Here is a 26013-nt window from a genome sequence, read left to right as displayed (position 1 = left end):
TTCCTCACTCCTTATTTTTACTTCCACCCCACCTCCCTGATTGTGAGTGACTACCAGCCATCTCAGGATTTATTTTGCTTTCTTTTCATTTTAATATTTACCCAGGCTGCAATCATTTCATTTGGAGTTCAATTTTTTTTGTCATATAATTCATATAAATGATTGTATGTCTTTGCTCTGTACTACAAGCTGTACTACATCTCTTGTCGAGTGACAGCTGGGGAAGGCTCTTGCTCCTTACCATCGTGAACTGGATTAGCACTGGTCTGATGATTGGATGGATAGATAGGTGGCTGGATGGGTGAAGTCATATATGGGCAGGAATTCTTATATTTAGATCTGATTCCAAATGAGTACCAATTATTTTATTTATTTTTTTATCTTTTAATGTGACTGCTGTAATTTTGTAATCATAATCTAAATAAATATTTTCTTAAAAACATGCAAATCTACTCTATATACAGTTGCGGTCAACAGTTTACATGCACTCATCATTGGCATGAAAGTCGTGGTAATTTGGGGCTTTTAATGATTTATTTTTTCTGGAATGATTGTACAGAATACATCTTTAATGACTAAAAGAATATTACTTGGGTGCTCAAGTTTGAATTTAGTTTGGATTTTCTCTATTCCACACGAGGTCAAAAGTATATATACAACCTTAAAAACAGTATATTGAGTGTATGCATCCCACTAATATTTTTGGTAACCATGAACAAGCTTCTGTCATAGTTTGTCTGATATTTTTGGGAAAAAGCCTAATGTTACCCTGCTTTATCCGTTGCAAAAGCAGTTTTGATATATGTTTGAAATAAATTTCCTGTTGGGACACCCAATCATGTCAAACCATCCAGCTGTTTATTTGAGCTGAAGTTGAAGAATTTAGAGGTAGTTCACTTTTCCATGCATTTTTTGCAATGTACCAGTGCCACAGGCAACAAAACAGCCCCAGAGCATGATGATACCACCATAATTCTTGACAGTTGGTACACTGTTCTTAGGTTTGAAAGCCTCACCTTTCTTTCTTTGGCCCATTTGACCATAAAACCATCTCCAGAGGCATTTGTCTTGTCCACGTGGGCAGCTCAAAATTTCAGTTGAGTTTGAGTTGAGCTGAAGCTTCTTTCTTGGTCAACACCCTCTCAATCTGTGACAAAGTAAAACTCACCTCACTGTGGACATTGACACTGGTGTTCCAGCAATTTCCATATCATGGCAAACACTAAGCCTTGGTGGTTCCCGGGGTATTACTGAACATCCTAACCAACCGCTCATCTTTCAGATCTTGTCAAAGTAGAGATGCATCTAAAAAAATACAACCTTATACCTAATATACAATTGTTTGGTCAGTCCAACGAGTGCTGTCATGCAAATCCTTTTTATGCTGCAAAGAGAAACTCACAATTTGCATCAGTCAGTATCACTAATGATGATTAAATAGGCTTTGGCCCCATCAAGTTCAAAGGCACTGTAAATCCTTCAGCACCACCACTAAAAGAATGACGTGACTGCATGTATATATTTGAGCCTGTATGTATATATATTATTATAGCCTCTGTGGATTAGAAATCCTAAATAAATTCAAGATTGTGCACCCAAGTGTTCTTTTTGAAAGTAATTAATGATAAATGCTGTACAGTCATTCCACTCTGGAAAAAAGAACAGATTAAAGAAACTAACGGCCCCAAATTACCATAACGTTCATGCTCATGATGAGTTTAGCCCTAATTATTCTGTTTAAACTTCTGACCACAACTGTATGCTTATGTATGAATTTAAGTAATTCACACCATAAATGTGTGGGTGCAAGATGACTCACTTACTGTACATGTGTGTGAAAACCTGCCTATTTACTGAAAAAAGAAGGGACATAAAGGTTGCCGGCTCCACCTAATTGGTGGCACCTGTCACAGTAAGTTTTGACCCCCAGAGAAATATCATCGATCACCCGGGACAAAAATAGCATCTGGAGCCCAGCTTACAGCCAACAATGAAACTTTCTCCTCCTCACTAGTTCTGGTAATTAACAAAATCATTCACACAGGTGAATCTAGCTGACGATCTTCAAACAATACCTATTCATACCTGTTACAACCTTTAACTAATGAGCTCTCCTTCTGTTTAAGCTGCTACTTTGAGGAAAACATTTGAAAACTGCAGCATGGCCCAGGTTAGATCCAAGAGACACGTTCAGTGAAAAAATGTTTGAATTCATGCTTTGTTTTCCTTTTTCTTTTCTTGTCTCATATTATTGATTTTTAAAGATATGCAAATTTGTCCCCACACAGTGCTCAAGTCAAGGAGGCAATGCCCGCCCTACATCACAACTCAAATATAGCTACACCAATTAAGGCCAGTTCTTGTATGCTACATTGGGCATGTGGAAGAAATCATTCTCCATTACTGTATTATAAGTCTCTTGATGTCAGATTGTGCAGGCAAGTCAGTGGATGAAAAAGACGGATAACTTTGGGGAGGAGTAGCACGCTTAATTGGATTCTGCATTATTGTGAACAGGACTGTAGAGATAACAGAAATGCTCCTGATTCAGAATCGTTCGTTAGTGGGCAAAATAAATGGATCAGGGTGTTAAGTTTAGCCCTAATTATTCTGTTTATCTTTTTGTTTAGTCCCTTTATCTCCCTTCCTTGCTTCACTACAGCTGTCAGAGTAGGAGTAAAGTAATTGCAACCTGTCTCTGGTCTACACTGGCCATCAGCCCAACATAGAGAGCCAGAGGAGGGCCACAAAAAGAAAAGAAGTGGGAAAAAAAGATGTGTTAACAAATAAACTGAAGGGGGAGGGTGGGGTGAGTAGACAATGTAGAATCTATAACAGCGAGAAATGGAAAATATAAAGGAGAGTGACCAAGTGAACAATGCTGATGAAGATGAGAACGAGAGGAGAGAGGGCAGGCGAGATGAAAGGATGGAGGGTGAGCAGAATGGCAGAGGGAGAAAGGGAGGGTAAGCTTCCGACAAAAGGAAGTGGGAGACAATCCAGTAAGGCACATGGTGTGTGTGTGTGTGTGTGTGTGTGTGTGTGTGTGTGTGTGTGTGTGTGTGTGTGTGTGTGTGTGTGTGTGTGTGTGTGTGTGTGTGTGCGCGCGCGTTGGTTTGTTTGTTTCTCACACATGTTTGAGCACCAACATGGTAAAGGAGTGCAAGCAGTAGCTGGTCACAGCCCCTAATAGCATTATATTACTTGGTGCCAAATTTGAAAGGCTAGATTGCAGGCTGTTAGGGATTTAATTCTAAATTAAGCCTGTAAGGAGAATGTTTGCATGTAAATCCATGTACCAAACCATTACTCTGTGTGTGAACACAACAGCTAGAAACATGAAGTCAGAGTACTGAGACAACTAAGAGAATGCCGAGCTTGGCTCATAAAGCTGTCAGATGTGTGCACGCATATGGATGTGTGCTGAGGTAAGGCTAATAATTACTAAGATGCTAAATGCACATTTTTCAACCTTTCATTCAAGCCTGTGAAGTTTATATCAGCTGTTAAGCCTCCAAACTCACACACATGCAAACATTCACATTCAAAAACAATTGGAGTGCAGCTAAAGCGTGAGGAGTGGAGGAACAAAGGGAAAGCAGAATGTGAGAAGTGAGTGAAGAAGGGCCAGAGCACTGAACTCTCCTTTTCGATGGCTGCTGGCCTTGAAGCCTGCTGACTCCGAATGGCACGTTTGGCAAAGGAATGTTTACTGTGAGTCCTCAGAGCTATGATGCATTTTAATCTAAATATAAGGAAGTATGTTTTATTGTTTGCTTTGATTGCACAATTTGGCTCAGCTCTTCTCCCTTTTCAAACATGTTTTTGTCCAAAAGTGGCAGATCTTTAAAGTGAGTGGGGTTTTTGGCTCAGTGTTGATGCACTTATCGAGGTGAAGGTTAGTGCTTATCATTACAAATACTATGACTCAAAATGATGGTTCGTAATAAAGCATAGTGGGCACATCACACATCTGTACCAACAATTACAAATCCTACTCCTGTGCCCTCTTAACCATACTATATTTATTAGAATGCGCAGCAGTATCATTGAAAAGCATCTTGTTGAGCAGACCTGCTTATTTTGTGATTGTATATATTATTTGAACTTGTGGAAAATATTCACTTATTCATATATCTCAGCATGAAACTTCTGAAGCCTACTTAAAAGATGGTATACTTGAACAAAACCGCAAGGTCACTCATTTATTCAACAAAATATCAAGCTGTAATTTTATTCTACTGAAAAAACATAATATCAAAGTTGGCATCATAGGCTACAGTGTCCCCTTTAGCAACAATAACTTTATTGAAACATATGCAAACATACATGGAAATCCAGTATAAAGGGCAAAAAATGAATTCGTATGAATTTGAAAGGCAATATCTGACATGACCTCCTTTATTCTTAAACACAGACTGAATTCTCTTAGACAAACTTTCTTGTAATTTCTTGAAGTAGTCTTCAGAAAAAGTTCTCCAGGCTTCTTGAAGGATATTCAAAGCTCTTCTTTGGATGTTGGCTGCCTTTTGTTCTGTTGTCTGTCAAGATGATCCCACACTGCTTCAATGATGTTGAGGTCATGGCTCTGGGGAGGCCAGTCCCCAGAACTCGTACCTGTGATGGTGACTGATAAGTCTTCTATTGTGTGTTTTTCTATCCAAGTAGGATTTCACTGCAGTGGCAGTGTGTTTGAGGATGCCATGCTGAAAAATGAAGCATTTGGCACTCAGGTGCTTTCCAGTAGGTCAAAATGTGACAGTACTTTTCCTTAAACCAAAACCAACAGAAATGCATGGCCCCATGACAGAGCCTCCATCATCTTTTACTGACGGCTGTAGACACTCACTGTTGTAGCTCTCTCCTGACCTTGGTGATTTGAACCAGAAATTAGAAATTTGGATGGATGGATGGATTCATCACTCCATAAGAGATATCGCCCCTCTGTTTCAGCCCAGTTCTTGTGTAATTTGGCATACCCCAACCTTTTCTGCCTGTTTTCCTTCCTTAAGAATGGTTCAAGAGTGACCCTTTCACCATTTGATGAGGCTTCAATAACAGTGGCTGGATCAACTGAAGATCCAGCTACAGAAAGCCAGGAGAACTGTTGCTCAAGGCCACTTTAAAAATACACAAAGCAAAATGTAAAGAAACGAGAGGTGGCTCAAATATGTTGCACAGGGCTGTATTTTGAGGAAACAATAATCAGTCTTTGACATCACCTTGCTGGGTTTCTGTAGCCACCCCTTGTGCATAAGAGAGTGGCTGAAAGTAGCTTCTACCTCCTGCTTTAAATTCCTTCACTGCATCGCTATGAGATTCAGTCATTCTGACTGAATTTCATGACTACCGTCATTCTATTACTCCCACCATTTTTTCTTTTTGTAAGGTCCAATTCAACTTCAATTTTAAGCCAGCTGTCCTCACATTGTCTTCAAGCACTGTTTGATTTGATGTAGAACTCATAGTTGAGTCAATGACTGCAAGTTGCCCAGTCCCTGAGGCAGTGAAGAAACCGAGAATCACAAAATTCCCACCACTGTGTTTTGCAGTTTGTGCAGCTCTTGGCATGATCCTCACTGATGTGACTGTATGCTTACATTTCTCCTGTTCCTTGAGATTTGACTGTATCTCTGTGTGTGTATGTGTGTGTGTGTGTGTTACACAAACACACCTATACACTCCTTTGTATGTCTGTATTCACAGCAAATGGAAGCAGCAGTAGACTCAAGGTCTCTTGTGAAAAAAAAGACTGCAAACACCTGGACAAAAAAACCAAAAGCATAATGCCACACACTGCATAGGTGTGTGTGTGTGTGTGTGTTTGTGTGAAGGCTGCTGGAACAAAAAAGGAGATATCTGTTGCCTCTGCATCAAGCTCAACTTGCTAACTCTTTCTCCTTCACACACATGCACACACACATGCAGTTCTTTTTTTTCTTTTCCTTTTTCCCTCTCCCCCTCAAATACACACATGCACAAACACACATATATGAGCAGGCAAGCGACCTCACAGACGCATAGAAACCCAGTATTTAGTTCCTGCGTCATTACAGTAGCCATCTGTCAGTATGCAGGCACACATACACGGACTTGGCTGTGTGTATGCATCCACTACTCACTCACACACACACACACACACACTCTAGCCAGAGGAATACACTCACCCCAGGAATATCTCACCCTGGTGACCCTTTGTGCCCTGCACGCCCCGTTACTTTGATTGATTTTCTATAAAGCTTCATATTCTTGGCTCAATCTGAGAGGTGAAAGGCTTTCTTTCCCTAGTTTTCTCATCCATTGTTCTGTTTTTTCTCCTTTCCCTTGTCTTTCTCTCCATCCCTACCCACGTGAATCTGTCTGTTTGTTTGAGTCTGCCAAAGGCTGATGTCATTGTCCACCAGCGTGCTTCCAGTGCGTGAGATGAAATGAATGTTAAGATATAATCCCACGGTTTTAATCCCGGCCACTCCCAATCCGCTGCCTGCACACACCGGACAGCCGGAGAAAAATCTTATGATCAGCACAGTTTTGTTTAACCGTGAAAGCACGCAGTGTTTGGAGAGGAGTGCGGGACACACAGTTGGGCCTCGAGCAGCCTTTAAAAATGATCTCACATTATTCAAAGATGCCCACCTGCTGTGCTCATCGAGAGAGAGAGAGAGAGAGAGAGAGAGAGAGAGAGAGAGAGAGAGAGATGAAAGATTATTTATTTCTCATGGGTGGGAGACAGTGAGTGAGTGAGCGAGCGAGTGGGAGGGAGGGCGGCAGTCAGAAGCAAGCAAACTAATTCTCAGACAGTCGTGCCAGAGCAGGAGCTGCAGTTCACCTCGCTGACTCTGTTGGTTCAAAAGCCATTTTAAGTGTTATTCAACCATTAATTTATTCCCAAGTAACAAGTAGGACGATACTTTCCATTTTGGACAGGGGGCTTCAAACACGCGCACCCGCACTTCTTCCGAGCCGCGACAACTCAAGGTAAGGCTTCAAACTTCAAATGACAAACGCGAATTAATTTCATGTCTCCCTATTGTATCCTGCGTGGCTGCTAGAAAGCAGTAATTAAATAAAAGATTAGATAAAAGAGACGCTTTTTTTCCTTTTCTCCTGGCGCGCTGCTTCTTCGGTTACTGCCGATGTGCGCGGTGCAGCCAGCGTGCGTAAAGCAGCTGCAGCGATAATCTCCAAAGTGGCAACCAGCAGGACTCATAAAGTGTTACTGGCTTCTTCTCGTGCCATAATGAAAACAAAAGGAACAGATTACATCTAACAAGTAACAACGACTCTTTTTTTAAGAGTAATAACAAACGACGGTGTTGGACGTTTGTAACTTGCTGCATTAAGGCAAGTTTTCGCCCTCATGCTACTACACTTTAAACAATTCTACAACAAAAGTCTGGAAAATACGCTTAAGGAAAAGTGAAAGCGTTCAAAGCTCTTCGTCAGAGAGGTGCAGCATCATCCGCACTTTGTCCTTTTCACGCTCCCAGCACAGCAGCTGATTAGTTTTGAGTAAAATTAAGAGACCCCCTTAGAAGAAAAACAACCCAAAACCTTCACATATTCATCCTCACATCCTTTCTCTCTCTCTCTCTCGCTCTCTCTGCTGTCTGGCTCTGCTAAACCGTATCCAGCTTTAGGTTTACCAGGGTTTTTTTCTTTTTTTGGTAATCATGCATTTTCTACACTTACTAAGTCAGCATTATGAGTTTTATGCTGAATCAAGGCGGCTGATTACGTTTAAAGTGGGCTTTTGAAATAAGTGATTATGCTCAAATGCTTTGAGAGTGACTGCAGAAATCTTCAAATTTAATGTAGTGGCCAGTTACAGCCTTCACAGAGCACCACTTTTTTTTATAAAAGGGGCAGCAAATGCAAATGTACTGTTTGAATAATTTTATTCAAATATATTGAAACCAATAAAGAGTTTATTAAAGACACAATGGATAGTACATCATATTTAATTTTTTTTTTTTTTCTTTTTTTTTTGTTATGAGGCCACCCCCTGCTGGCCTCATTAACTTCATTAATGTGAGCTCCTGCAGTTTGATAAAGTGGGCTGGCAGAGTGGAGAAAACATGAGAGAAATTCATGTATATGCTGCTACACTACTGCACCCCAGAGAGAGAGAGAGTAAAAGAGGTTGCTGAGCTGAGAAAGCAAACACAGTGGCCAAGGAAAAAAAATGTGGATGTTCACATATTCATCTCATTTGACTTGTAAGGGCTGCGGTGTATTTCCCAACACAGTTTCTTTTACTCTGTAGATTTAGCGTGCTTTGATTTTATGTAACAAGGCAAAAAATAACATTCTGTCAGACAACGTTTCAAGCACCACATCTCACACAGTTCACACCTGCATGCTGAGCTGTTAGCTTCACAATATGCACTGTCGGTATAGTTATTTCTTTATTCATTCATCCTTCCAAGTCTTCATTTCACCACCCACTGCCCTCCACATCAATCAATCTATCATCATTGGGTCTTTCATTTGTGGCCACTGTCCCTTAAACCTGTAAGTTTTTTTTAATGCATCTCTTGAGACCTCATTTAGAGTTTGTAGAGAAAAGCTCCAGCCTAAAGCACAAAAGGCTTTCACATCGCTTGTGAGTTTTGTCATTGTATTGTTCATCGCGAAAAGGCAGCCGTGCTTGGATTTAGCTGGACAAGCCAAAAAGCTGACAAGCCAACACTTCACGTTCCTAACCAAACAAAGGTGGTTTCACTGATACAGGGGATGTGTGTAATCAGGTGTATCTGTGTACATTTACTTTTTTTTCGTTGTTGTTTTTTGTCAGTCACCAACCTGCTTTTTTGATAATGGAAGCTGCGGCTCAGGTTGTGCCCTGCATCCAGACAACAGAGAACGCTGCCTTTTAAAAGTCAGGTTTCATTTTGAAGCTTTTCATCCGGCTGACCTGTGACATGCAGTCAGAAATGTTTGCAGGACCAAGTACGACGAGTTGCGTATAAATCAGCTTACTGTAACATAAAAACTGAGATATAACATTTAGTCATGTGCAGTTTATGTGGCATGTAACTGTCGGTGACACAGTTTAAATCTGAGTGCTGACCTGCTTTTACCTCCACTGAGCCTTTTTATAATTTGATCACGTTTGTTTGGCTGTGTGCCAGTGAGCTTTTTTTTTTATCTTCAGAATATATGAAAACGAGTATTTTTATGTTGTTTTTAAAATATTTTAGCATTTCTTCAATGAGAAACATACTGATTATTTAAAATTGGTGCACTTTGCTGGTGGGTTATAAACAGTGTTACACAACACATACTGTCTGTTTCACTTCCTCTGCTTTACCTTAAACCAGAAGAAAGGATTGCTTGAAATACCAACACTGGTGGTACCCATCAGCCCAAGTATTTCTTTATGAAGCGAAAGGTTAAAGGAAATGTGCAACTAAAAAGGAAAATCCTTAAATATAGAAAAAGTAAATGTTCTTTATTAATAAGGGTGGAGAATGTTGGGGAGAGAGCGCCGCATATCCGGTTTTATCTGCCCCTGCAGATAAAAGGCAATTTTACAGATTTATGATTTCATCAATAGCTAACCTAATAGGTAGATGCTGGTGTATTGTGGGCATCAATATCCCATTATAATGTAATGGTATGCCATAATAGTAGCTGATAACTGTGGATGCTGTAAACACCCTCTGATTCTGGTTGATTCTGAATGTTTCCCTCTGAGTCTGCCGCTCAGAATAGAGTCGCAGACTTTGGTGCAATCTGTAACGGCCATGTCCATGACCACAGAGCTTTTCCATCACGGCAGCCCTCACAGATTACATATGGTGGTTACAGGAGATCCATCAACATGACTTTAAGGACCCTTTGTGTTCGCTCTCTGTCACTATATTTGGTAGGCAGTAATGATCCTTACGTGCCCCCTGGGACTTATTGTCATCAAGAATTTGGCAGTGTTCGTGGCAAACACCGGGCTACCGGAAAGGATGAATAGATAGAAAAAAGTTTGACAGCAAATACAGAAGTGCCAAAAGTCAAATCAAAAACTCTTTTTTTTTTTCCTGCACACATGCTACCTATGTTACATAAGCATGAGCTTCAGGATAAACTGCACACACAGCATATGCTTATGTTTTTTCTCCTTTACTGAGTTTGGTGCCAGAGGTTTCTAATGTCCTGCCATCCTTGCTCATCTTCTGCCATCCTGCTCTCTCATACTCCCATGTCATCTGCTCTCTGAGTCTGCAGCTGAGCCTTCTGTCCCTTGCTGAACTCTAAATGTCTGTCTGTCTGTCTGTCTAGTTATATATATAGCATTACTAACATATGATAATGGTGTCAAAAGTACATATTATAATATATGGCTAATGCAGCAGAATACAGGACTGAAAAATGAACCAGAAAAAAGCTTTTGGCCATTATGGAAAGTTACCTCTGAAAATTTTATAACTTATCCTGGAGTTTTACTGGTCAGCGTAAAGTTCGAGGGCAGGCTGCCTTGATTGACAGGTTTGCAGACACACAGAGTCTAGGGAGAGAAAGACAGACTCTGTGAAAGGAACAAGTTTTGTTGCACTTGGCTGAACACAGCACAAAATATGTAAAAACAAAGAAAAAGATGTCAAATTGCTAAATATTTTCAATTTAATAAAATATGCAGCAGCAAAAAAAAAAAATACTATAAAAGTGGTCTGTGGAATTAACATACAGAAACATGGTATCAGTAGTGGTAGTAGCAGTTGTATCCAGTAGCCTAGCTTACTTTAGCCTCAAACAGGTCACCAAGCTGGACTGCTCTTCTGCATTTGTCGCCTTTTAGAACAGTTTCAATGGGATTAGCTGACATATGCATATAACATGAACTTCTGTGTAATACAACCTATGCACAAAGTTACTTCAGTTATCTAGTTTACTTCATGCTAATTAGCCCATGCAATGTGCCCATGCGGTTTATAGATGTGGTTTGCTAACCAAGCTTGCCAGGTTCAACTAATAACCTAGCACCTCACCTTTTTATCCAGATATGGTAACTTAAGCCAACACTGCAGCTTCAGAATGCCCAATGTCTGATGCCATGGTGCAACCTGATATCACGGCAAAGCATTTAATAGACAAACCAGTCCACAATGTCCATTTCACACTTTGCCTCTCCAAAACATGAAATGTACACACATGCAGAAGAGACATTTTATTTCAAGCCAACATGAAAATAATCACAGGTGATTGCATATTCTAGTCTTACATTCATTCGTTAATGTACAGCTAATGCAGGTGATCCAAATGAAATGCCTGATGTTTCATCAGATGCAGTTCCCCTTGTGAGATTAATATTCTAGTTATTGTGCATGACAATTAATAAACTGATGCGCAAATAGACCAGACCACAAATTTCATCTGAATTTAAGTTCAATTCATAAAAATGTATGTAGTATATGGTGTACTAAAGTATATACAGTATTATATGATATAATATGGCATTGTCTATACTAAAATCACAGATGTCATCTACAACCTGAGATCTGCTGCTGTCAACTGGATTGGATGGCTGAACATTTCTCAAAATATTTGTCCTTAACAGAGAAAAGCTTAATATTAATATTCCAACCTGTTGTTAACAAGTGTTAACCTCAAGGCTGAAAAATAAAGCCATTGTAGAAGTGCCAAAATCAGTTATTTTAATGGCCACTCGAGAGTGACTCAAATGGCCCATATTGTTGTAATGCCAAACTTCTGCATTTCCACATAGCATTTTTACAGCCAGGTGCAAAAAATAGACTCATCTCTATAGTTAATTTCCCCTTTAATAACAACTCTCTGTTGTTGAATATTTTCTATAACCTATCCTGTGCAATACTTAAAATTTGGTTTTGATTGACAGGTGTGCTGACACTGGCAGCTGTAGCTGAGCTGTCACCGTCACTGAACTGGACCTGTCAGCTGTGTTTGTGCTGCTGGCACCCTATGGAGGATTTTTATTTAAAGGAATTATCTCATAAATAATATGGTCTGCTATGGGATAAAGCCAGCCTTTTATTTGGACTTCAGTGTCTGTGAGTGAGATTCTAGTATTTTCTTAAAGCGTTTTCACATCTATAGGTTGTTTACTCTGGACCAAATCAGTTAATGAGTTTGTAAACTTATAGCTTTTCCCAGTGATTCGGTTTCTTTTCACATAGAGAAAATTCCAAGTGAACTCCAAGTGATCCAAAATGTGCCACTACAAACCATGTGAGAATGTTGAGTCCGCTCATTGGACAGATGTGTCTGGGGTGGGAGCAGCAAACATAAATGCAGGAAAAAGGTGCTGTGGACTACTGGAGAAAATGAAGAATGAGGAATGAAGTTTACTTTACAGCTAGTTGCCAGCCTGTGCACACCTTTGCACATCTATAGTACTTTGCCACATCCCAGAATACAAAGCATACGTGGCTATGGGATGTTCTTTATCTCAAACTTGCAGCATACACCGTGCAGTTAGTTTGGATCAAGGTCAGATCACATTCACACCATAAACTTAGTAATTCTGGAGTTTATTTGCAATCACACAAAGACCACCTGCTCCAAAGGGTCTCAGTGCAGTTGTTTTGGGCCACATCCTAGTGTGATTACTGTGTTCATATCTGCACAAATGAACCTCAGCAAGGGGGAAAACAAACCACAGTTTTAGAACTTTAATTATCAACTAGGCTATCTCTGCCTGTGTGACACACCATACTTTTTATGGATGTTACGTCTGTATCTTATATGTAATCTATGACTGTCAATCGATATGGCTGCTGTAAGTTGGAAAGGGAAGTGCTTAAAGTGGGAAGTGAGAAGCAGCTTCACCCAAACTTGCTGTCCATCACATTGAATGGCAATGAGATATTTTTCTTGAAATATAATTCCTTCCTAGCCAATAAAAGGGGACAGTTATAAACAGCAGAACCGGGAGATGTCATTCTAAAAGAAACAAGCAAACAAGTTGCTAACCTGCAAATGGAAGAAGCTAAGGAACTTTCTCTCCTTCTTTCTCTTCTTTTGGCCGCTCCCTTTAGGGTTCACCAGAGCGGATCATATGCCTCCATCTCGCCCCGGCATCCTCTTCTGTTACACCAACTCTCTGCATTTTCTTCTGTTGTATCCCTTTTTCCTTCCTGCCTGGGAGTGCATTACTCAATATCCTCTGTCCAATATCTTCTATCCCTCTGTGTATATCCAAACCATCTCAGCCTTGCCTCTCAAACTTTGTCTCAACCTGAGCTGTCCCTCTGATATACTCATTTTTAATGCTGTCCTTCATCCTCACTCCCAGTGGAGCTAAGAAACACATTGAATTGTTTTCAGTAGTCTGCTTGATCTTACTTAACTGCAAAAAATAAAAAATAAAGTGCCTGCTGTATAGATTTTCTTGTGACAAAGTCATGCTGCGCATTTGTAAATCAAACCCTGCAAAAAAAAAAAAAAAAAAAAAGTGGATAAACTGCAGCCAAAATATTTATGCCAAAACCAAATCCTTGGCCCAGCAATGTGTTAGCCAAATCTGAGCCAAATTCCTCTGGAAATATCTAAAATGTAGATTCAGTGGCAGAAATAATAAAAGAGTTTCACCACATTTTACCAATCCAAAACTCCAAGGAATGAACAGCTGTCTTTCCCACATAAACAGACGCACCTACACACACACACACACCATAGATGTTTTTTTTTCCTCTCTGCAGTGGTAATAAACATCAGAAAAACAGAGAAACCACAAAATTTAAAACCCTGACTAAAAGAATCAATAAAATTCTACCAATGCGTCTGGTACCTTCTGTCAGCCTGTGCCAGCGTAACACTGCAAAATCCTCACTGACTCATCAGGCCAGAACGAGATGGATCGGATAAGCTCTGGTAAATGTGACCCCAATTTACTGCAATGTAAGATGAGCCATGTTGCGCTGTATTGTTAAATTAAGTCAAAAGTTTACTTATAGAGAGGGTTAAACAGAAAAAGTGTATACACAATATTTCCATCTTCCTTCCTGAAATGTTACACTTCCTGCAATAACACTGTAAATATGCTTTCTCATTACTCTGGTGTTTTATGTATGGTGTTGTTTTATGGCTTATATGACTTCATTTAATTTTAATAAAGTCTATTCATTTTACCCAAGGCGATAGCAACACATCTAATTTACACTGCTTTCTTCTCAGTGTTTCAAAAGTTCGCTAAAAATTACATTGACTCCTCACTAAGAAAACATAGCATGTTTGTTGACCTTTCTCAAAGATATCTGACTTTTGCACTAAAATATACCAACTTGAAAAGACAAGCAAGAGACCCTCTCAAGGCTGGATGTTTGGAGGCAGCTTAATCATACAGATAAAAGATGGGGGGGGTTTTTCTTCACTTTGTTGTGGGATACTTAATTAACCAGTATTCAAGGCCTTGTAATATATGGAGAGAAACTATGAATTAGTAATGAGTTATCCAGTCCCCGGTGCTCTCCAGTGTTGGAGGAAAAAGAGAGAGAGGGATTTGAAGTGACAGGGAAAAAAGGGGGACATGGAAAGAAAAAGATAGATTAGAGCGAAGGGTAATATAGACAGAATGGAGACAGACAGAAAGAGTACTTCATTAGAGTGGCATTCATTACAAGATCCTGTGTATATTGTCTTCTCTGTCTGCGTCTTCATCTGTCATTTTTCCATCTCCTCTTCCCCTCATTTTTTTTCTTTTCGCTTTTCCTAATGTTTCATTTCTCAGCTTCTCTTCGATCATCTTTCTCTTCAACCTCAGGCCTGCTCTCACTTTCCTCTGTCTTATATTTTCTCCACTTCTTCATATTTATCTATGTCATTACACTGATGTGTGAACAACTGCACCGGTCTTTTGGGACGAAGTGGGGAGACAATGAAACTAGACTCGTGTAGTTTTCCCTCCACCAAATAGCCCTCTGGAGGCAAAGCAGCAATCTCTAACATACATCATGTGGCCCAATTTTGCATTATCTGAGCCTACTCACCTGTTCATCTGGGTTTTACTCATGCTAGTGAAGACTGAACAGAGCTAAAACCGGGGCCCAACATTTTCTTTGAGTTCAGCAAAAAAAGTGTCAAAACTGGGCTAGAATCTGGGCCAGCAAACAGGGCACAGATCAGAAGATGACACAAAGAGTGCAAATGGAAAACAAAAAGTTCTCCACCTTACCGACTGTAATCCTTCTCACCGTTGTAAAGATGAGAATATAAAGAAAATCCAGAAGTACAATCAAACTTGCCCATAAGTGTCATTTACTACTTCATCGTCATCATAAGGAACACTCATTTATTGCTTGCCCATTATATTTGGGATTCATCACTTGTTCTTCCTTCACCAGCCCTGTCTGCATCACCCCTTATGTAACACCCCAAGCTGTCGTAAAGATGGATCCAACAAGCCACTGCATCATCAGGCCTTCAACTGTTGCTCCCCATCTGATCGTAATGATGGCTGCCAGTGCTACTACCCCTCAAATTCTGGTAACTGTCCCCCTGAATAGCACTATAGCTTGAGCAGGCTAAGGACAGCTGCAGCACAGCACATTTTAATTGAAAACAATTATGTTAGGGACTTTGAACCAGAGGGAACGTTCGCGTAGAGGGAGACAGATGCAGGCAATTAAGCATACTGGGAAAATAAGGTAAATTTGAAGTGCTGATTTTATTACACCAGAGGGGACACACTGAGTGTCTCCACTTTCTCCACTGTGGCCGAATGCATGGATGCATGTAATGTATAGTGTTTAGTTTTGTAAGGCAGCTTCAAGAAGAATTACAAATTAAGAAATTAGGAATCGCTTTTGGATTGTTCAGCAGCCGACAGACAACTACGGGCATGGTGGGATGGCGGGGGGAGTTCAGAACTGATCCACTGAACTGATTTATTGGCTCAGCTGGCCATAAAAGAAGGTTTATCCTCACATTGCATTATGCAAGCCAAAGTCTCTGCTAGCTACAGGTGAAAGATGACTGCTCGGCAGACGCAGATTCTCCCAGTATCTCGCCCCTCCTCCCTCCTTTCTTTTCTCTATATTGCCCTCTCTTAGGATGGATGAGTTTAATACTGAGGTGGTTAGAAACAAAGGCAGATTTCCTCAGTGAAGTTCATTCTTTATATTCTGAATGACTCCTGGAATGAAAATCAAGCCTTCTTCTCATCCTCTTGTCATCCAACCATATCTCCTTCCTTTCCTTACCCTTTGGCTTTTACTTTTTCTTGGCTTCCCCTCTTTGTTGTCTGTGCTCCTGCTATGCTCTCTCACTCTGCTCCATTACAGAGGCTCCCCAGTGATTACTTTAATGCATCTAGCCTTCAGTAAGAGACACTCAGATTTTGAAAGGTATTGATGGTAACAGATATGCCTGGCCTTAAAATCTTCTACTCATTCCTTTCACATATTCACTCACTTTAAGCAGGTGCATCTACATGATTTACAATCCAAGCTTGGAAGTATTTTTCTATCCTAGACAGGATAGAAAAATACTTATAGAATTGTTGTTTTTGTAATTATCATGTTGGAAAATCCAGTTTAAAGGATAGTGTGAAATAGAGGTAGAATTTGTTGCACATTGGTGCTTTGTTTGTGCCAATGATACACAAACACAAGCTCATCAAAGAAAATGTAGTTTATATTAATGATACATTGGCAAGATCCTGCTTCCAGCTATTTATCTCCACTGTATCCTCTATCCTTATCCATGGAGAGAAAGCACTGTTAGTGCTCTTATTATGTAAAAAGGAAAAAAAGAGAAAAGTGTATATAGTCTAATGGCTGAATAATTGAACATATCAGTATGCATGCTGGATAATCCATTCACAAAATTGAAAACCCTCACAAATATTGACAAGTGGTCTCTTGCTTGCCTTTAAAGAGACATGGCACTGAGTTAAGAAACAAGTAGCTGCGGGGGAGCAGGAGATAACCATTGCAGTCTGGCTTATCAAAAACAGAGCAATAGCAAGAAAAAATGGTGAGAAAGCAGCTAAATTGGAGAAAAGCTAGAGCATACTCTGCCTTTGCTCTGACCTGGTTCCAGTTAATCCGCCTACTTTACAAGATGAACATTACCTCCTCACTGTATTTATAGAGCCTTTTTGTGTGTGTGTGTGTGTGTGTGTGTGTGTGTGTGTGTGTGTGTGTGTGTGTGTGTGTGTGTGTGTGTGTGTGTGTGTGTGTGTGTGTGTGTGTGTGTGTGTGTGTTTAAGCTGGTGGGTATGTGAATGTGATTTTTTTGTTCTAGGTGTGTCCATGATTGTAGAGTAAATGAATTCGCTCTACATTCATGGAAAGTCTGTTTAATTTTGGGGCAGCAGGTCTGATAGGGGAAAAGACCCACTGTGAAGTCACTGCTTGCTTCCTTAATGCTGAGTCCTGCAATCAAAGATAGTTGTTAAATACCTCTTCCAACAAATTTCTTTAATTAACAGAATTAAAGTTTCTGTTAAAATGCAATGTGAGAAATTAACACTGGCTGAAGATCCTTCCTGGGCCTTCTTATACAACAGTTTATTTGTTATCCTTTTCTCATAAAAAAGGTAGAACTTGATGGAACAATCTAACTTGATTCTGAAGCAGCCTGACGGTCTTTCCAGTTAAAGCCAAGGAGATGGTTAAGTCAGCACGTGGTCCCACCTGCACTTGTTCTTTTTTCCTTCTCATCCATGTCACACGTTTGTGTTGCAGATGTCAATAAAGGTGCAGTCATGGTACTTATATATATATAGTTAGCTCTGATGGAAAGGATCAAGGGTATTTGTTTTAAGTGGTAAAATATGGCAATGCATGGGTGCCAGCTAAAGACAGACTTGGTGTATTTCCCAGAAAAAAGAAGTCAGTCTGGTATAAGTTCATTTTCAGAGATAGCTATAAGCAAGAAAGTACAGGCGAGGAGGAAGAGATCCAGTATATTCAGTGGTAAGGACAGGTCAGCAAGTGCTATTCAATAAACGGAAAAGGTACATTCATGTTAGGCTTTTATTATGTGTCTTATTCCCATGCAGTACCTCCCTAGAGCAGAATATAGGATTCCCCCACCTTTCAAATTCCACTTTAACTTTTAGCTCCCACAATAACCACTGTTAGCCAGAGATATCGTTATTTGTTTTTCCGTTAGCTTTAAACAAAAGGATATGTAAAGAGAGAAGGAATGCTCTTAGACTTGATGGCTTGATTTCCATCTGCCTTGAACTCATGTGTATACTTTAAAGGAGATTTGTCCCACAACACAGCATCTAGTTTTAAAGCCATGACACCTTACATGACAAACTAAGCCTCTTCTCAAACTATCAGCTGAATAAAGGTGCTATCACAGTATTAATGAATGCCCTCACTGAAAGACAACTCACAAAACTGGATCATAGTAAAATGATTCAAATACTAGCAGTGTCGTCATCACAGGTAGGCTATTTTCATTCTTTGGTCCAACTGTTTTGCTTGCTGGCGAGTGCCAGGCTGTCACCGTGGCCTTCACGAGGTGTTATGATTTTATTTTCAGTTTGTTTGTACTGCTGCCTGTAAGAGTGAATTAATGTAATGGTAATCGTTGCCAATTTCAGCAAAATAATACAGTACCTAAGTCTTTATGCCCACCACAATGTTTCTGGCTATGCTACAGCTGGCAAAACGAAGTATGACGCTTTCAAAGCTCAGTTTTGGCAACTTAAAGCGCTTAGTTTAGATGGATCATGAAATTATTATTGTTCTGAAACAACATAAGTTACAGCTTAGGCTGATGAGAATTACATTCATTTTTTTTGTCCAAAACAAGGGAACAGACCAATTTATTTACTCTACCATGCCAAGAGTTATATTATTTGGAAGAAAATCTCATCTCTTATTCTTTGAATTCAGCTGTTTTCAGTCCCATTGCCACATGTGTATGAAATTAAACACCAAGCCATGCAGTCTGCTTTTACAAACATTTTTGTTATAGAATGAGTTGTTCTGAAAAGCTCACAGAATTTGAGTATGGTATTGTAATGCGATCCCACTTTTGCAACCAGTCAGTTTGTGAGTCAGTTTCCCTCCTAGATATTTCGTGATCTGTAAGCGGTAGAATTACAAAGTGGAAATGTTTAGGAACCACAGCAGCTCAACAAGTGGCAGTTTGCGTAAGGTTGTAGAGCGGGGTTGCCAACTGCAGTGATACAAACCTCCTCTGGCATTAACATCAGCACAAAAACTGCGCACAGAGAGCTTCGTAGCATGGTTTCTCATGGCTAAGCAGCTCCTGTATGTGTGATGTGTGTTTTTGTCCATATAGTGTACATTGCAAGTGTATCTTACTCAAATCCCAAAACAAGACATGTTGCTTTTATAACACTTTCATAATATTTTATAATTATATTATAATATAATATCTTCACCAAAAAAGGGATGGCAAGAGGTCTCAGTGACCTTGACCTTTGAACACCAAAAATCATTCCGTTCATATCAATATTTGTGTCCAAAAAGCCGGTACTTTAAGGTATTCCTAAAGAACTGCATTCATGAGAATGAGACATACATTCTGAGAGATGGATGGACTGACACTACAGAGCTTTCAGCCATGACTGCTGCAATCATAGAGGCTTGCCAATAAACCTGATCCAAAAAGCAATTCCTCTGACATATTTGACCAAACAGATATATAATTCCCAGTTTCTTAAAGCTGTATGTTGAGACAGTGGACCTCAGTGTCTCCATCCAAACTGAACTGTGGTTGTATTTGCACTTTTATCTCCCTGAGAAATAGGCCCAGTGAAAACACACATTCATTTTCACACACAAGAGCTCATTATTATTTGACAACTGGAAGTTGTATTCTCCACAAAAACTCTAATCTAGCAGCAAATTTCTACATGAAATTACCTCCAGTAAGCTCGACAGGTATACTGGATGCTATAAGGTGTGAGCAGGATACCCACTCACTGTTTAAAAATAGAGAAGGCCCTGACAGTCCTACACAAAGCTTCACAGCCGAGACCTCTGTTGAAATGGTCTCCAGCCTTATGACTCTTATCCAAAACTTCAATCACTGCTCCCTTCTCCTCCTCTTCTCTGCTCCTCCTCCCCTTTCTTCCTCTCCTTTCTCTCTCTCGAGGGAGGGGATTTTGCTTCTATAAGTCTTTTATCGCACTGAATATTTCACAAAAGTGTTTTTCTTTTTTCCTCCTAGCACACATACGCACATTCCTGACTTTCTCACGGAAGAGTTCTCACTTTGATTCCCTCACACTTTTCACATCTGTCATCTTCCATGTTTGCCTCCATCCTTCATTCTTCCTTTTTCTTGTCATCTTTATCGCAATCGTATTTTATCCCCCGAATGCTAGTGTAGCACGAATGTTTATTCTTTTTTCCCACTAGAGTTGTTTCCTTCTCACTTCCTTTCGCACTCAATTAACCCTCTTTTCTTCTTCCTCCCTCATTTCAACAAACATCTCCTTCAGGTACTTTATAACATCTTTTCTGACTATTCCAGGAATGCATTTGAATATATGGGCCTTAAAAGGATTTAGCACCTTGTGGTCAATACATTCTTCTGTTTGGCATCTATATCAGCTTCCTGCTTCATTTATTCATAACGTATGCCTACATGGATAAAGCGAATAGTGCATCTGGTTGAGTTAACTCAGTTCTACGGCTGGGAATGAGTTGCAATATGTTTGGCTAAACTTGAATTATTAATTCCCTAGTTCAAAAGAATCCTTTTAAACAGGATTGGTTGCGTACGTCACTGATACAGGAAACCAGCAGCCAGCTTGGACATTCATTTATTTGTGTGGTCTCGTAATAAAGAGGTCTTCCACACCGGTACCATTTTTACTCTGGTAACTTGTACAGCACTTTATGAGCACCTTTGCACTTTATTAAATGCACTTTAACTAGAACTTTAATTAGCACCGCACTTTAAGCATAGATTTGCACATCTATAACCATTTGCACACAAGAAGTTCAATTATTTATTGAATATTTATTGAGTATTTTAATCATTAGCAGGTAGCCTTTTGTTCCAGGACCTGCACAGCTGCTCCTCATTAAGAAGTGTGGTGGTTCCCTGTGAGGAGGAAAGAATCGTTACCGGGAGCAAATAAAGTCTACTGTTTTCTCTCTGGGAAATATTTATGTGTAAAGAAGTTTCTTGTTGAGATGTGATTACTCACCTGTCTTTTTGGTGTCCTGTCCAGGGTGTTTGACCAAATTAAACCTTTTAAAGGTTCCAGAGAGGCCATGAGTTAAGAGAGTGTGGGGAACTTCTGTACATGGGTTTTTGGTGTTTTTGGTGTAAGGTTAAGAAATAAAATGTGTAATTGTTAATAAATAGTAGTAAAATATATATGTTTATTTAAGAGAGTGCTTGTTGTATATAGATGGTGTAATGTTGGAATTTGGTAAACTCACCTGTGAGTAAATAATGGTTTAGTCCTTTAATAGCTGAGGGTATTTAAGGCTGCCATTTGTCATTAGACAGAGTGTGGTTTGTGCTGCTGTTGGAAGGCTTGAGCTATCATTAATAGTCCATGGAGTTATGTCATATTGGACAAATAACCCTCTCTTGCCTCAGTTCAATTCAATTTTATTTATACAACACCAAATCACAACAACAGTCACTTCAAGGCGCTTTATATTGCAAGGTAGACCCTACAATAATACCTACAGAGAAAACCCAACAATCATATGATCCCCTATGAGCAAGCACTTTGGCAACAGTGGGAAGGAAAAACTCCCTTTTAACAGGAAGAAACCTCCGACAGAACGAGGCTCAGGGAGGGGCGGCCTTCTGCTGCGACCGGTTGGGATGACAGAAGGAAGACAGGATAGAAGATGTGCTGTGGAAGAGAGCCAGAGATTAATAACGAGTATGACTCGTTATTGCAGAGAGGTCTATTAACATATAGTGAGTGAGAAAGGTGACTGAAGAAGAAATATTCAATGCGTCATGGGAATCCCCCAGCAGTCTACACCTATTGCAACATGACTAAGTGAGGATTCAGGGTCACCTGAATCCTCAGCCTCAGCCTTCATCTACACTGTAAATCCAACCACAAAAGACCGCCTTGTTACATGTCTGCAGAATTAGTCTATTTTTACACCATTTGTGTTTGTTTGCCTCATCAATTCAGGCCTCATTGTTTTGTGTGCTTTTTCTGTCTTGAAAATAAGACATTAAAGCTTATGAATAATTTCAGTAAAGGCTCTTATCCAATACCAGAGTACAATCACTTCTCAAAATTTTCCAAAATTAATTTGGAGGCATCTCAAGTAGATCGCTGTCATTCTGACCACAATAGCCCGCCTCCCATTTCCCTCTCTATCTCTTCTTTCCCATTCATCGTCATCCACTTCTGATTGTGGTGACAAGCGTACAAGTCAGACATTATTTTGAATACAATGTATATCCAGATTTTCAACCACATCCTTATTAGAGGATGTGGTTAATATTTCATACAGATGCACAAAGCTGCACAAAGCTAAGAGTGTACATGAGCCTGCATTAGCCTCAAGCTAATTCTACCAGTCATCACTTACTGTGAATCCTATGAACAAGTTGAAGCTTAAAAAGTACAATAAAAGTCTGCCAGCCTGAGAGACACCACTTTTTAAAAAATCAATTTCAGTCTATTATATCCTTACATGACTTGGGAAGATATGCAGTAACAGAAGCAAAATGTGCCAGGTATCAACACAATACAAAACAAAATGAATGTAATAAATTTACAGACAAATTCTGTAGAACTATATATATATATATATGTGGTCTAACTATGAGTGCAATACAAGTACAAAAGTACTGGTTCTCTGACCTGTGTCTGTGTGTGTGGGGAGGAGCCATCTGTGTGTAGTTACATATCTGTCCTGAATATATGCCCAAACTGGATCATGCAAGTAGCCATATATCATCCTCATCATCCTCTCCCTTGCTGCCTCTTATTTCTCTTTTTTTCCCATCTTGATTATCTTTTTTTATCCCATCGCTTAACCCCTGTCTCACCCACTCAAACCTTGAGACCAAGCAACCGCAAGTCTCGTGCTTGTCCAAGTCACACACAGACATGCACACGTGCAAGTGGTTTTGCATTTGCATTCAGATGGTACATAAGAAGTGCCTCTATTATAGCAAAAGTATGGTGTTTGGTTCTCTTTCTGCTTAAACTCACCCATTTCTGATATAATATTTTCATATCATCACATCACAAATCGGCTATCACCATTTCCATTTGCAAAAAAAAAAAAAAAAATTTAAATGTAACAGCTGCATCCTTTGTCCTTTTAATTATAAATGCCCCTTGTTTAGAATTCAATTATGTAGCTATGTGTGTTTGTGTGAGGGATAAGCCTTCGGGATTCAGATTACTGCAGAAGTGGAGAAATGTTACGGCCACCTCGCACAAACTAAAAATCTGAAAACTCACAGACAACCCATGGGAAGATAATGAGCAGCCAAATTTGGCTGAGAGGAATAGCTGAACAGATTGTTTCAGGTTAACATGCACTGGAATATTCAGAAATTTGAGGCTTAACATACCATCAACTGTATTATTTAGCAAAAAATAAATAAATAAAAGGCTACTGTAATGAAAGTAAGCTCACATCTACAGCCACAAGATGTTTTCTTCCTGTTTAATAACTGATGAAATGAAGTCACCATAATAGAGCGCTGCTTGGAACCTTTTTTTAAAAAAACAATCTTGCAGTCGATCCACGAGTTACAGCTCACAACATGCTGTATTTTATATTCCCTGCTGAAGTTTTTATTGATTGAGGTTTGGCTCAAAACAGTCAAGAAGAATCTTTGTATAACTGTATGAGACACACGGGCTATTTTGATGGACAACAGCAAAGTGACCTTCTGTTCTTGGTCGTACAGGCACATTTACTTCAATCTATCACTATCTGGCATCATAGTCAGTAGACATGCAACACGTGATGTAAACAGAGGAGGAGAAAGCGAGGGGAGTGAGCGAAAAGGAGTGAGCTGGTGGAGTTTGCTTTGATGAAAATTAGCAGAACAACCGGGTTGGGAAAACCAGCAAGAAATGTTTGTTTTTTCATTCGATTTTGTGCACATCTTTATGTGTCTCTTTTATTGTGTCTTAGTTTGTTTACTGTATGTGTGCATTGTGTGTGGGCGTGTATGTGCGCGTGTGTGCCTGCAAAGCGAGGTGTGGATTGAGCCTCTCATTTGAAGTCCAGGTTTTTGGAGAGGCACTCTGTGCGGTGCGTCCAAAGGCCATCTTTGGTCACAAAAGGAATGAATTAATGCAGTCGTGATCAATGGAGATACCCACAAAAACATTAACGTCCGCATTGACACATACACTGATGGATGCTGGGAAAGAAGGTTTTGCAGTTTAATTTATTCACCTGAGAATAATAACAAGTCCAGTGGCAAAGTACGTGTACATGTGTATTTCTTTTGTGTGTCTGAGTGCGTGTAGGTGGTGTTTGGGTAGGTACATTTGTGGTTCTGTAAGTATTGTCAAAGACTGAAGAGGGATTTGTGTGTGTGTGTGTGTGTGTGTGTGTGTGTGTGTGTGTGTGTGTGTGTGTGTGTGTGTGTGTGTGTGTGTGTGTGTGTGCGCACGCACCTGCACACATGTGTATGACAGCTCTCTCTCCACATAAGCATCTCTTGAGCATCTGAAAGTGGATTAAGTGTAACCAAAAGTGCCCCCAAACACACGCAGAGAATTCAAGTTGGTTGATAAAAGTTGCATCAGCTCATGGCCCTAGAGGGAGCTGCGTTTTGAGACACTGACACATTGTGTATTTTTTTTAGAGGAAAACCACTTGACAGAAATTGTTACTCCTCCCTGGTGACCTTCCAGTCACAAACACACATGTACAGTACACACTTGAACACTGCCTAAAAGATCATCACGTAAGCTTCCTGCATGTCTTCCTATGAGTATTACAGCATCCCTTCATGATCTCAAACTCATGAAACATATCCGCCCTCTCTCTGTCCTTTTGGCTTGATCTAGCATTTCATGTCGACACGGTGTGCTCAGGGTGAGGAGCTGACAGGCGACGTTAAATTCTTGGTTCTGTGTTTGACACTGGAGCATTTTGCAAATGTTCGTGTTTCCTAGCAGGGAAGCATGAACATTAAGAGTGTGATTCCACACTGGCATGCATTACTGAAACCTTTAATAAAACATTTTTGCCTTGTTGTTGATTTTTCACTTCTATAATTGCTGTTCTGATCACATTTAAGAGTATTGCTCAGACAAAGATACAGACACAGCACAATCAAGAGGAAGCGTTGTATAGTAGCTCCAATTAATAACACACTTGAAGAATGTGTCACACACTTTTATTGTTACATTGTAAGCCCTGATTAATGCTGGAAAACACAGAAGTGAAGTTCAACAAGCCACTTGGTCTCAACAGAGACTCTGACTCTGATTTAGTTTTTGTGTCAAGTGATGCGTTTTAGTGAGTGTACAAATGTAATAAACTGATGATAAAATGATTGATGCCCCAAGAGTACTGCCGGCCGAGCTTTGGTAATGGTTGATGTTTTTCATTTGTACAGCTGTCCTATTGTAGAATCAGAAAATTTACTGACAAAATAAGAGCAGAAAAATGGAGCCCACAGCTTCTAAACATTGCTTATAATGCTCTTGTGTTAATGTCAGGCTGACAGAATTACAATTACAAATCAGTGTTGTCTGAAAGGTCCTTTTCCCTAGCCTCATTATAGTGTAAGGCTGGCAATTTCCAAGCACTAATCCCCACATGGGTGAGCATTTTTAGACATCTCGACTTCCTGGGAAAGAAATACGAGATTAGTGGGAAAACAAGGCCAAAATTCACAGAAAAATAATTAAACATTTGACTTTCAAGTCAAGTCAAGTCAAGTTTATTTATAAAGCACATTTAAAAACAACCAAGGCTGACCAAAGTGCTGTACAATAAAATACAAATATAAAATACTATAAAAACACAGGTACATAAGTACTTTGATTTCATACAACCAACACCTGCCCCTGGAAAGAAGGCTATTGCATTTCACTTCTGGTGATGATTCAGATAGTAACTGATTATT

At 39.8% G+C, this 26013-nt stretch overlaps 1 protein-coding gene across 1 annotated transcript in view; it reads left to right on the top strand.

Moving 5' to 3' along the window:
- Positions 1 to 6607: 6607 nt before the first annotated feature.
- The window catches only part of camkvl (CaM kinase-like vesicle-associated, like), a 38959-nt gene continuing 19553 nt past the window's right edge, over positions 6608 to 26013 (top strand). Inside the window, exon 1 of the mRNA XM_063464345.1 lies at positions 6608 to 6978. The gene's annotated coding sequence lies outside the window, so the exon portion shown is untranslated. The remainder of the gene's footprint in view (positions 6979 to 26013) is intronic.

The sequence above is a fragment of the Pelmatolapia mariae genome, linkage group LG20, assembly GCF_036321145.2.
Source record: "Pelmatolapia mariae isolate MD_Pm_ZW linkage group LG20, Pm_UMD_F_2, whole genome shotgun sequence".
In the NCBI taxonomy this organism is placed as follows: Eukaryota; Metazoa; Chordata; class Actinopteri; order Cichliformes; family Cichlidae; genus Pelmatolapia; species Pelmatolapia mariae.
Note: the sequence above shows the minus strand (reverse complement) of the source record. Positions and strands in the feature narration are given on the sequence as shown.